The following is a 12,978-nucleotide window of genomic DNA, read 5'->3' on the forward strand; positions in this document are numbered from 1 at the left end:
TAAAAAGCCATCTGTGAAAGAAATCTGTAGTGCTTACTTGGTGTGGCCTACATGTCACTCCAGACGCCCAATAATGTGGCTGACTCTTAACTGACCTCCAAAATTGCCTAGCAAGACAGTCAACTGTATCATGATATTACAAAGTCTAAACGAAAGAATGAACTGCACAAATAGCAAGCCCAACCCCGCTGACCCTGCAAAGTCCTTATCAACCCATTGGGACTGGTGCCAAAGTGGAGAGCACTGTCCAATAGGTTAGTCAAGCAATAGCCTGACTTGTCTAAGGTATGATTCAGTGAAGATGACCATATCTCAGATTGCTGCATCACCACCTCTGAGTTTTTCCTGTTGCACCAACAGGACAGAGGTGGCACAGTGGTATACAGATGAGGAAAGTTGCTTTGGAATCCTCAACATTTATTCGAAATCCCATTACATCTCATGGAAAGTCAAATCAAACATAGCAGGATCAATACTTGCCTGATTCCCATCTACTACCCTCTTTCCATTGAAGGATCAATACTTTTCCATGTTGAACACCCTTTAAAGAATGCACCAACAGTGGCAATGGCACAGAATGTATTCTGGTATGGGACTTCAATGACCATCACAAAGAGTGGCTCTGTAGACTGAATGAGCCCAAAAGATCATAGCTACTAGACTGGGTTTGTGATAGGTGATGAGGGAACCAACAAAACAGTCATGGCTACTTGACCTCGTCCTCACCAATCTACCCTAAGCAACTGTCTACAATTGTGCAGTGGTCTCTCATACTGATGCAGTCACTGAACCAGAGTCCAATCTTCAAAATAGGGCTATCTTTCCTCACATTGTGTGACACTATCACTGCTATAAATGGAATAGACTCGAATTTAAACATCCATGAAGCATTGCAGACCATCAGCAGCTGAGGAATTATATTCAGCCACAAAGTATAACTTCATAACCTGGTTTATTCCCCACACTACCTTTATCAAAAAGCCAGGGGATCAACCACAGTTCAATGCAACCTAAAATGAAGTATCAACCTAGAAAAGCTGGAGCACAGGACTACTTGCATGCCAAACTACAGAAGCAACAGATAAGCAATCCCACAAATGGATCGGATTTAAGGTCTGCAGTTCTATTACATCTAGTCACGAATGTGGTGCACAATTAAATAACAAGCAGGAGGGGAAAGTTCCACAACCATTTCCATGCGCAATAATGGGGGAGCCCAGAACATTAGTGCAAAAGATAAGGAAGAAGTATTTGCATCCATTTTCAGTGAAACGTGTTGAGTGTGTGATCCACCTCAGCCTCCAGCTGAGCTCCCCAGCATCACAGATATAGTATTCAACCAGTCTGATTCACTCTGCATGACATCAATAAACTGCCGAAGGCATTGTATACTGGAAAGGCTGAGCCTTGAGAATATTCAGCTACATTACTGAAGACTTGTGCTCCAGAACTAGCAGTGACCCTAGTCAAACTGTTGCCAGTACAGCTATAATACTAGCAACTACCTAACAAAGTGGAAAATTATCGGTTGTCCATAAAAATCAAAACAAATACAAACCACCTGATCCATCAGCTCCCATCAGCAGCAAAGTGTTATAAGGGGCCATTGACAGTACTAACAAGCTGCACTTCCAAAGAAATCAACTGCTTATTGACATCAAGCTTGGGTTTCTCCAGGGCTACCCATTTCCTGATGTCATTACAGCCTTGATCCAAATATGAAAAACCAGACCACCTTGATAACAAAGGTACTTGATTAAGTGTGGCACCAAGGAGACCTGGCAATACTGGAGTCAATCAGGGTGCAGACTGTCCATTGGTTTACAACATACCTAGCACAAAAACAGATGATTGTACTTGTTGCAAGTCAAACATCTCAAACTGCAGATATTATTCTGAGTAACGCCTACAGTGATGTCCCAGGCCAACATTTTCAGCTGCTTCATCCATGGCTTTCCTTTCATCAGGAGTTCAGAGGTGGGGATACTTGCAAGCTGCACAGTGTTCAGCAACTTCTGAGATATTGAAGTAATCATATCCATATGAGTTTCAGGCTTGGGCTAATACATGGCAAATAACAATCAATTCACAGGAATCAGCTGTGTGATTGGATAACCTCTACTGGCCTAGATGGATGTATTTCCAAGAAAAATAACAGCCCATTGAATAGGCACCTTATCCACCACATTAAACATCCACTTATTTCACCAGCAATGGCAGGAATGTGTATTATTGACACAATGCATTGCAGTCACTCACCCAGGTTTATTTAACAGCACCTTTGAAACCTATGATGTCCAGCATCTAGAAAGACAAAGGCAGCAGATGCATGGGAACACCAACATTTGCAATTTACCCTCCAAGTCATATACAGTACCATCCTGACCAGGAACGAGGTCACTCATTTTTCACTTTTCACAATGTCAAAAAGCCTGGAACTCCCCTCTAACAGACTGTGCGACCCAACCGCTGTGGTCCAAGAAGGCTCACCAACACCTTCTCAAAAGGCAATTAGGAATGGACGTGGTGGATAAAACATAGTTATGTTTGATGGAGATTTTTCTTTGAAAGAAGTGACTAATTAGATAAAGGCAATGCCAGTAAATGTGATGTTTCTGGATTTTCAGAAGCATTTGACAAGGCATCTCACAACTGACTTGTTAAAAGAAACTCAGCAAATGCTCAAAGAAAATAATATGATTGCATAGTTCAAAAGCTACTTTATGGCAAGAAAATAAACATATTATGCTATATGTGGTGCATACTGGAGGTTTGTGTTAGACTCATTCAATCTCTGTATACGAGTGACATTTTGATGGAGTATTGGAAATAAACCTGGCAAACAAGTGAGGTCTACAAAATATTTCAGAAATACAGGTGACAGATGCATTTTACTATACATGAGTGCATGTGTAATGCTTTTTGGGAAGAAGAATGGAATTACACACAGGAGAATATACACTGAGTGAACAGACACTGAGCAGAGGGGCATGATAAACTCCGTGCAAGTGGAAAGTAAGTTTAATGAAGTCACATGAAAGGCCAATAGAATTTGCAGCATTATGAATGGGGTCACAGAGCCTCAAAGAAGTGAAAAAAAGCACCATTTTTTGTGTGCAACCATACAGATGACATTAAAGTTGTCAGCTGAGTTTTCCCATTTGTGGCAGCGTTTGCCACAGTTTGTGATAAATTTTCTCATACAACCATCTGCTCTTCAGCTCATTAGTTATGAAAACATCCTCCGCGGTGTCCATCACATGGACTTGTGCAGCAAGAGGGGTGCAGGTGTTTGCTACTGTTGGAATTTTTCCTGCTCATGATGTGAACACCATATTTAAATCCCAGCTCCTCAGTATATCAGGTGCTACAAGCCAGGAACTGCCCTTTACGTGGTCCTGCACATTTATGCAAAAGGAAACGCCTCAAAAAGGCAAATTAGCTGCTTAGTTCACTGACATAAACCTAGAGGTGCTGGTGGATAAGGTGGAGGAGGGAAAGGCAGTAACATCTCCTGTTGACCAGCAAAGGAGACCACGCCACCAGACCTACCAACCTGGACTGATGCAATATCCCAGGTGTTCCTGCCACTGCAGAGAAAGGGTTAATGATCTCCTACACTCTGTAACGGCAAATGCCACCATCTTTTTTTTCTGCCAAGCCCACACTCACAGGGCCACCACTCAAACTCCACTCATGTCACAGTCTCATGGTCTACATTTCTCATCATCTCATGTCCACTCAACTCACTTCATCATCCTACACACGCACTCGTGATACTTCACCATCACTCCTGCTCATGAATCACCATTTAATATTCTTATCCATTTAAAATCATAGAGTCAAAAAGACTGCATGGAAACATTCCCTTCAGTCCAACTCGTCCATGCTGACAAGATATCCTAAATTAATCTAGTCCCATTTGTCAGCATTTGGCCCATATCCTACTAAACCTCTAGTTGATCATGCACCCATGGAGATGCCTTTTAAATGTTATAATTGTACCAGCCTCCATCACTTCCTCTGGCAGTTCATTCCATGCATGCACCACCTTCTGCATGAAAACGTTGCCCCTTAGGTCCCTTTTAAATCTTTCCCCACTCACCTTAAACCTATGCCCTTTAGTTTTGAACTCCCCCACCATGGGGAAAAGACCTTAGTTATTCTCTCCATCCATGCCCCTCAAGATTTTATAAACTTCTATAGGGTCACTCTTCAGCCTCAAATACCCCCAGTCTATTCAGCCTTCCAGTTAGTTTCAAACCCTTCAACTGTGGCAACATTCTTGTAAATCTTTTCTGAACCCTTTCAAGTTTCACAAATCTCTCTCTGTATCTCTTGTCATGAAAACTGGCCCAGTCCCTGGACTGAAATTGGACAGTTTCTTTGACTGACTATGGTGATACTCTTTTCGTTGATTGCAAACCCCCTAAGCCCACTTGGCCATTTGGTTGAAGAATGTGCAGTGTGCTTGACATATAAGCTGCTGCCACCTGCTGTAGGGGTGATATGGACTTAGCACGGTTCCAAACAGCCAAATTGAACCTATTGACTGTTCAGTGCTCACAAGAGTGACAAGCTTCTTGCCTCTCCTCTGCGCCACTGAGGCTGGCAGCTCTAAGTTTGCCAAAGTTGAATGAGTCCCATAAAAGAAACGACCTTAAGATGGATCCTGTGTAGATTCAGGAGATGTGTGCACCTCTGTGGGCAAAGTAAGCTGACAGAAGCAAATAAATTAGCATTTTCCCTGAATTCCAAAGTGAAGTCCTGAATGGTTGAAATGGCATATGGACTGGTCTAAAAGCAACCATGATGTGGTGAGACTGGTAGTTTGGCAATGCCCTGTTGTATGGACACAGGGTGGAAGAGGGTGGTACCAATGGACCATGCAAGGACTGTCGTGAAGGTGATCTTGGGTGAAGCCCCAGAGCAGCAAACAATGAGCTGCTGGCATCAGAAAACTCTCTGAATTGCACATCGGGGATTGGTGTCAACTAACTTCTTGAGGAAAGAGAGAAGAACTGTGAGCTGCACAGAAATGATTCAAGATTAGTCAGTATGAAATGCAAAAACAAAGAAGTAAGGTAGTCATTGCTGATTAGCAAGATTCAGAACTCACTATTCAAACCTCAAGGGGAAATTTGGAACTCATTTACTCATTCTCAAGAATGTGACTTTTCCATTTTGCGCCACATTTTCCAAATTTTCTCTCACACCACTCAAAGAAGCAGAAAATCTATCCATAGTGAACATGCAACATCGATTCACCAGATGATGTCAGTGAGGGATAACTATATCTAGTTTGCAGCATTTAAAATATCCCAAGCATTTATGAAAATTGCTTTATTTTCAAGAATTATTTCAAAATTAGTTTCTTTTGTGAGTTCCTTAAAGCAGACAAAGTGCTTACATTTCAATCCCATTTTCTATACAATCACTTCAAGGAACTCACTGTTTGTAAATTTTGTTACAAGCAATGTTTTAATTTTACTTCTGGGTTAAATATTGCAAATCTTTATTAATACAAAGCTGAAAATGTGTTGCTGGAAAAGCGCAGCAGGTCAGGCAGCATCCAAGGAGAAGGAGAATCGACGTTTCAGGCATAAGCCCTTCTTCTAAGGTCACTCCTGAAGAAGGACTTATGCCCGAAACGTCAATTCTCCTGCTCCTTGGATGCTGCCTGACCTGCTGCGCTTTTCCAGCAACACGTTTTCAGCTCTGATCTCCAGCATCTGCAGTCCTCACTTTCTCCTCAAAGATTTATTAATACAAAGCCCAGTATCATCCCACAAGTCAATTCAATCAACATTTCTAACATCCGGAATATTCTAAAAGTCTCAGAATTAAAACCACATTTTTGTTTTCTCCATCCATGTTGTAAAAGGTCATCCAATTGCACCACTGTTGTATTCTGTTACAAAGAACCATGAGCAGGAGACTCTACCCTTTGAGCCTGCTCCACCATTTAATAAGATCATGGCTGATCTGATCTGATCTGATTTTAACCTCAACTCTTCATTCTTGCATACCCATGATAATTTTCCATCATCTGGATAATCAAAAGTCTACTTACCTGTGCCTTAAAAATGTTTAAAGATTCTGCATCCACTGCCATTTGAGGAGAGGAATTCCAAAGACTCTCAACCCTCAGAGAAAAATGTTTCCTCACCTCAGTTTAAAAATAGGGGAGCCCATTTAAATCAATGTCTTCTAATTCTACCTTTACCTCAAGAGGAAATATTCTTTCCTCATTCACTTGGTTAAGATCCCTCAGGGTCATTTATGTTTCAATTAAGTCACTTTTGACTCTTCTAAACTCCACAGGGATACAGGCCTAGACTGTTTTAGTATTCTTCATCAGGCAATCTGCTCATTCCAGGTATTAGTCTAGTAAACCTTCCCTAAACTATTTCCAATGTATTAACATACTCCAAAAGTACAGTGACCAATACTGTACAACATTAGACATAGGAGAAGCAGGCCATTCAATGAGACCATGGCAGATTTGATAATACTCAACACTACTTTACCACCTATTGCCCTTAACTTACTATTTAAACATCTATGTATTTCAGCCTTGAATGTACTTAATGAATAAACCTCAATAGCCCTCTGTGGTAAAGAATTTTACAGATATACAGTCCTCTGACTGAAAAGATTCTTCTCCATCTCTGTCTTAAATGTGCAACCCCTTATTCTGAGATTATAACCCAGATTCTCCCACAAAGAGAAACAACCTTTCTGCATCTACCCTGTCATGTCTTCTCTGAATCTTGTACTGTACTACAGATGCGGTCTCTTCGATGCCCTATATAACTGAAGCATAACCTCCTGACACTTGCAATCAATTCCCCTTAACATTCTAGTAGCTTTCTTGATTACTTGCTGTTCCTATATACAAGAGACATTCTGGTCCGGACAGATGATTAGGAGAAATCGAGGACTGTAGATGCTGGAGATGAGAGTCGAGAGTGTGGTGATGGAAAAGCACAGCTGGTCAGGCAGCATTCAAGGAACAGGAGAATCAACGTTTCAGACATAAGCCCGTCAAACATCGATTCTTCTGTTCCTCAGGTGCTGCCTGATCAGCTGTGCTTTTCCAGCACCACACTCTTGACCCAGATAGAAGAATGGCTAGTTAACAGGAAACAGAGAACAGGAATAAATGGGTCTTGTTCGAGCTAACAGGGTGTCATGATTGGTGTGCTGATGCTTTAACTTGGTCATCACACCTCAGGTGAGGGGTGAGGTTGAAAAAGTGGGACCTCCATAGTAACCTCATCCTGTGCGGGAATTTTACCTGGACTGTTGGCATCACTCTGCAGTGAAAACTAGCCATCACCAATACCTGCATTCTAACCTTCTGCAATTCATGCACTAGGACACCCAGATCTCACAGCATCTCAGAGCTGTGTAAGCACTCGCCATTTAGATAAATGTGCTTCTTTTTAATTCTTTCTGCTAAATTGGACGTTTTCACATTTACCCACATTATACATCATTTGCCAGATTTCACCCATTTACTTAACTGGACTATAATCCTTTGAAGATTCCTTATAGACTCTTCACAACTCACATTCCTATCTATCTCAGTGTCATCAGCAAATTTACCATACCATACTTTCCAACCAAATCATTCATATAAACTAAAAAGAATTGAGGCCCCAGGACTGACCCTGTGGCAGACCACTCATAACATCCTGTTAGTTTGAACAAGACCCATTTATTCCTGCACTCTGTTTCCTGTTAATCAGCCAATATTCTATCTGGGCCAATATGTTACCCTCCACACCGCGAGCTTTTAATTTCCACAACCTTTCATGTAGCAATCTTATCAAATGCCATCTGGAACTTCAATAAATCCACTGTTTTCCCTTTATCCAGAGCACAGGCTACTTCTTCAAATAACTCCAATAAATTAGTTAAACATGATTCCCCTTTCACAAAATTATGTTGGCTCTGATTGATTACCTTGAACTTATCCAAATGCTTTGCTGTAGCATCTTTAACGATGGTTCCTAATATTTTCCCCCATGACACATGTTCAGCAAACTGGCCTGTAGTTTCCTCCTTGGTAAGTTTTACTTAAGTTATTATTTAAGTGATCGATGCTGTAAATGAAATATAACAGTATATACCTCCTGCATTACATCTCTATACTTAGTGTGTGTTTTTACATTGATTATGTGAACCTCTTGATAAACTAGAGTATTTGATCAACCAGCAGCGTCTTGGTCCCATAGATGCCCATTAGTAAAAGGTTTGCTGTATATTAGTTGTTGATTACTTATTTCTTCAAACTGCACATTTAATTGTGTTTGTTGAATGCAAAGGCCTTCCATATTTTGACCATGACAATGGCACATTAATATGGATTTTTGGTTTGGTAATTACTGATTATCATTATTCATGTGTAATTTTAAAACCTTGTTGTATTATTACAGTAGAAATAGGTAGCAAACATTTAACTACTTACTTGACTGGAGAATAGGTTGTATAAAATTATTACAGTATATTAATTGTTAAAATTTCACAACTCCAAATGCAACTGTGAAAATAGTTAAAACAGGTAACTAAGATGAATAAAAGAACTGGTATTCAGGGCATTTCACAACCTGAGAGCATGTTAAAGTGCTGCACAGTCGATTTTGTTAATGAGCTAATTGTCTATCTGGATCAACACCTTGAATTTTTAATTTCTGCAGCAGCCTTTCCTGTGGCACCTTATCAACTGTCTTCTGGAAGTGTAGTCACACAAAACTCACATTTTGAAGTGTAGCCTTTTTGTACTGTAAGAAACTGCTTTGTGATTTTCAAATCTAAATTTTAGCACCAGGAACCACCATGTATTAGACGTATTAAACATACACCGAAGTGCCCCATATTTGGTTTTTGAGACTTTATATCATTCCTAACCAAAGTCTGCCCCTGAGCAACCACAGATGCTGGCATCACTTTTGGCTGAATTTTAGTTGTGCATCCCAAGCATCCTAAGGCTCTAAAGCATAGGGATGACCATCAAAGCCTGCAAATGCCACGCCTGTCGACCAAAATGGAATCCAGCCTGGGTTGTCTCTGGATAGACGTAGAAATTAAGACACAGGCAGAATCTTGTCATGACATGTTTGGACTCAATATACTACAAACTGCAGTGGCTTACCTATTATTAAAATGTCTACTGAGCAACATACCATGCCTCTTAAAAAGGTTAAAAAAATTAAAAGGAGGTAAAGGAAAAATGTCTATTTAGTTCAGTGGCTTCAACGAGGATTTAAAAGAAGGCTACATTCTAAATGAGTTCAGCGTCCTCTTGGATTTTAGCACAATTTCACAATGCAAGAGCAAATTGTCCTATTAAATGCCACATATGCATGTATATCGAACTTATTAATTTTAAAAATAACTTAGCTGCAATGAATATTCTCAGGAAAAGTAGTTAGATCACGTTTTTAAAATATGCAATAAAAGTATTCGTTCTGTAAATATTGTAAAAAATGCCTGTAAGTTAATCTTACAGAGTAAAGCCAATGGAATCATTGGTAGAGAAAACTGAACTAATACACGACTAGCTAGAGAAACTATTAAGGTAATATTCATAAATATCTAGAAAAGACCATTCAGCCCATCAAGTCTGTACAAATTAAAATCAACCACCTAATTATTCTAATCCCATTTTCCAGCACTTAGCCTATCGTCTTAACTTCACAAGTGTACATCGAACTACTGCTTAAATGTCATGAGGTACTGCCTCCTTCACTCATACAGGTAGTAAGTTCCATATTCTCACCACAACCTGGGTGAATAAAAAAAATCTCCTCCTTGCCTTAAATCTATGCCCCCCAGTTACTGATCCCCCCACCTAGGTTCCTTCCCAGCTACACTATCTATTCCCCCCGTAACTTTACACATCTTAATCATGCCTGCCCTCAGTCTCCTCTCCTCCAAGGAAAACAACTCCAGTCTATCCAATCTCTGTTCAGGGCTAAAACTCTTCAGCCCACACATCTTGGTAATTCTCAGCTGCACTGTTCCCAGAGCAATCACATCCCTTCTTGGGGTGGTATGGTGACTCAGTGACTAGCACTACTGCCTCTCGGCGCCAGGGACTCTGGTTCGATTCCAGCTTCAGGACATTGTCTACGTGGAGTTTGTACATTTTCCCTGTGTCTGCGTGGGTTTCCTCCCACAATCCAAAGATGTGCAGGTTAAGTGAATTGGCTATGCTAAATGCCCACAGTGTTCAGGGATATATAGGTCAGGTGCATTAGTCAGGGGTAAATGTTGGGTAATAGGGTAGGATCTGAGTGGGTTATTCTTTGGAGGGTTGGTGTGGACTTGTTGGGCCGAAGGGCCTGTTTCCACACTGTAGGGATTCTACAGTTCTCCTTTAATATGGATTCCAGAACTGCACACATTTACTCTAGCTTCTTTGAACCAACATTTTACAGTTCCAGCATAATTTCACTCCTTTTAAACTCTATGTCTCGGCTAAAGGCAAGTATCCCATATGCCATCTTACCACTTTATCTACCTGTCCTGCTACCTCAATGGAGTGGTGGACATTCACACCAAGTCCTCCCTGATCCTTCGTACTTCCCAGGGTATCTCATTTATCATCATTTCCTTGCTTTGTTTGTCCTGCCAAAGTACATCATTTCAAACTTATCCTGATTGAAATCAATTTGCCAGTGACCAGCCAATCTCTCTCCTCTTGTATCCAAGACTATCTTCCTCACTATTTACTACCCCACCAATTTTTGTATCATCCATGAATTTATTGATCAACGTTCCTACATTCAAACTGAAATTTACAGTATTTATATCGCAAAGACCTAAGGGGCAGCTTTTTCACTCAGAGGGTGGTATGGGTATGGAATGAGCTGCCAGAGGAAATGGTGGAGGCTGGTACAATTGCAACATTTAAGAGGCATTTAGATGGGTATAGGAATAGGAAGGGTTTGGAGGGATATTGGATGGGTGCTGGCAGGTGGGACTAGATTGGGTTGGGATATCAGGTCGGCATGGATGGGTTAGACTAAAGGGTTTGTTTCCATGCTGTACATCTCTATGACTCTATGACAGCAAAAGCCCCACCATTCACCTCTGCAGAATCCTAATGGACACACACTTCCAGTTACAAAAACATCCTCAACCATCACCTTCTGTTTCCTGCCACTCAGTCAATTCTGGATCAAGTGGACAAATTTCCTTCATTCTCAGTCTCCCATGACGGACCTTACGAAAAGCCTTGAAGAAGTCCAAATAGGCTATGTCAAAGTCACATGATGTCAATTAAACAACCACATTACATAGGATGAAAAATAAAAGAATTTTGCTGCATTCAGTTATTTTAATAAAAAATTGGATAATCAGAACTTTCAGATCAAGTCTGCTGAGGAAATAGTCTCATGCCTCATTATTAAAAAATCTTTGCCAATAAAAGGTTTAATAAATTTAGGATTGTGTAGGAAATTCCAAAAGAAGAAAAAAGGATCAAAGGAATGCATGCATTATTTTGAAAAGAAAGTAGTTAGCCCATAGAAAGTTAAACAATTTCCTATGAAGTTCTCCAGATGTTTATTGGCTCAATAATTTCAGACTATTCAGATTTTACCGACATATGCACAAATTACCACTCAGTTCAAAAGGAAAAGTTCCATATTTACATTAGCAAAAAAAGTACAAGAATCTTTCAAGCATATATACACAGACTTGGACACGACAATACTGTTTAATATGCAGTGAGAGCTCTCATGTAAAAAGTCACCGAAAGCCCAGATATCCATGTAATAGAGCAGAGACTTAAAATGTTCCTGATTAAAGTAACCAAATAATTGGAACATCTTGATATGGAATCTCAATAACATGCCCATATATGATGCAAAATGTACTTAAAAGACAAATCCATTGGTGAGAATTCAACTCTTTGAGCATTAGATTTTGAACCATTGCCAAAGGCAGACTTTGTAGCTATTCTAACCATTTTCACTTCCTATGATTTTTGGTTGTTTATCAAGATTTCTTTCTGAGCAAGTATTTAGCAAGTCTAGTTTAGTTCGTATCTCCAGAAAGTTACAAATGCAAACCAGTTCAAATTACATTTTATTGCATGCTTGGAAAGAGGCAGGACATAAAGGCACAACCTACTCAACAAGTGAGCATCATAGAATCACAGAATCCCTACAGTGTGGAAACAGGCCTTTAGGCCCAACAAGTCCACATCGACCCTCAGAAGAGTATCCACCTGGACCCATTCACCTACCCCATTATTTTACATTTCTCCTGACTAATGCACCTAACTCACATATCCATGAACATTATGAGCACTGGAATTGTTTTTATATCTGAGAGAATTTAAAAGCGTCACAATCATTCAGCTAACCACTACCACCCAATCCCTCCCCTCCACAACCAGGGAAAACAGATTCTCAGCATCAATCTAGTCAAATCCTCTTAACATATTTCACCTCTTGTCCTTGTAACCTTAACAGCATATAGATCCATTCTACCTAACCCATCAAACATTCTCCAACCTTTTGAGATTCAGATCAACTTCATTCAAAACTTGCTTGTAATTTCTCAGAGTTAACTTAGACTTAGTAATCACTGCAAACTATCCAAAGAAATATTCCACTGGAACATTCAGCATCAAAATGGCAGTAAATGCTAGCAACCAAATCTGCTTCAATTGCCAGACATATGACCCCTCATGCCTGCTCCACCATTCAATATGAGCTACTCACCAGGTCTGAAAACAAACTAGCTCAGGTGTCATAAACAGATGGGCAGTAAGATTAAACTTAATACTCAGAAACGGGCATCTTTGAAGTTTAGGTTGTTATTTCGGCCAATTACTATGCTTAAAATAATTCTATAAAACACTCAATACAGAATGAGTACAGTGCTTTCTTTTCCTTCGGCCAGAAAAAAATTACAAAATAATTTCTAAACATAAACTGTTTCATCTCAAGGTCTTTC

This window comes from Chiloscyllium punctatum, chromosome 32 (assembly GCF_047496795.1).
Source record: "Chiloscyllium punctatum isolate Juve2018m chromosome 32, sChiPun1.3, whole genome shotgun sequence".
Taxonomy (NCBI): Eukaryota; Metazoa; Chordata; class Chondrichthyes; order Orectolobiformes; family Hemiscylliidae; genus Chiloscyllium; species Chiloscyllium punctatum.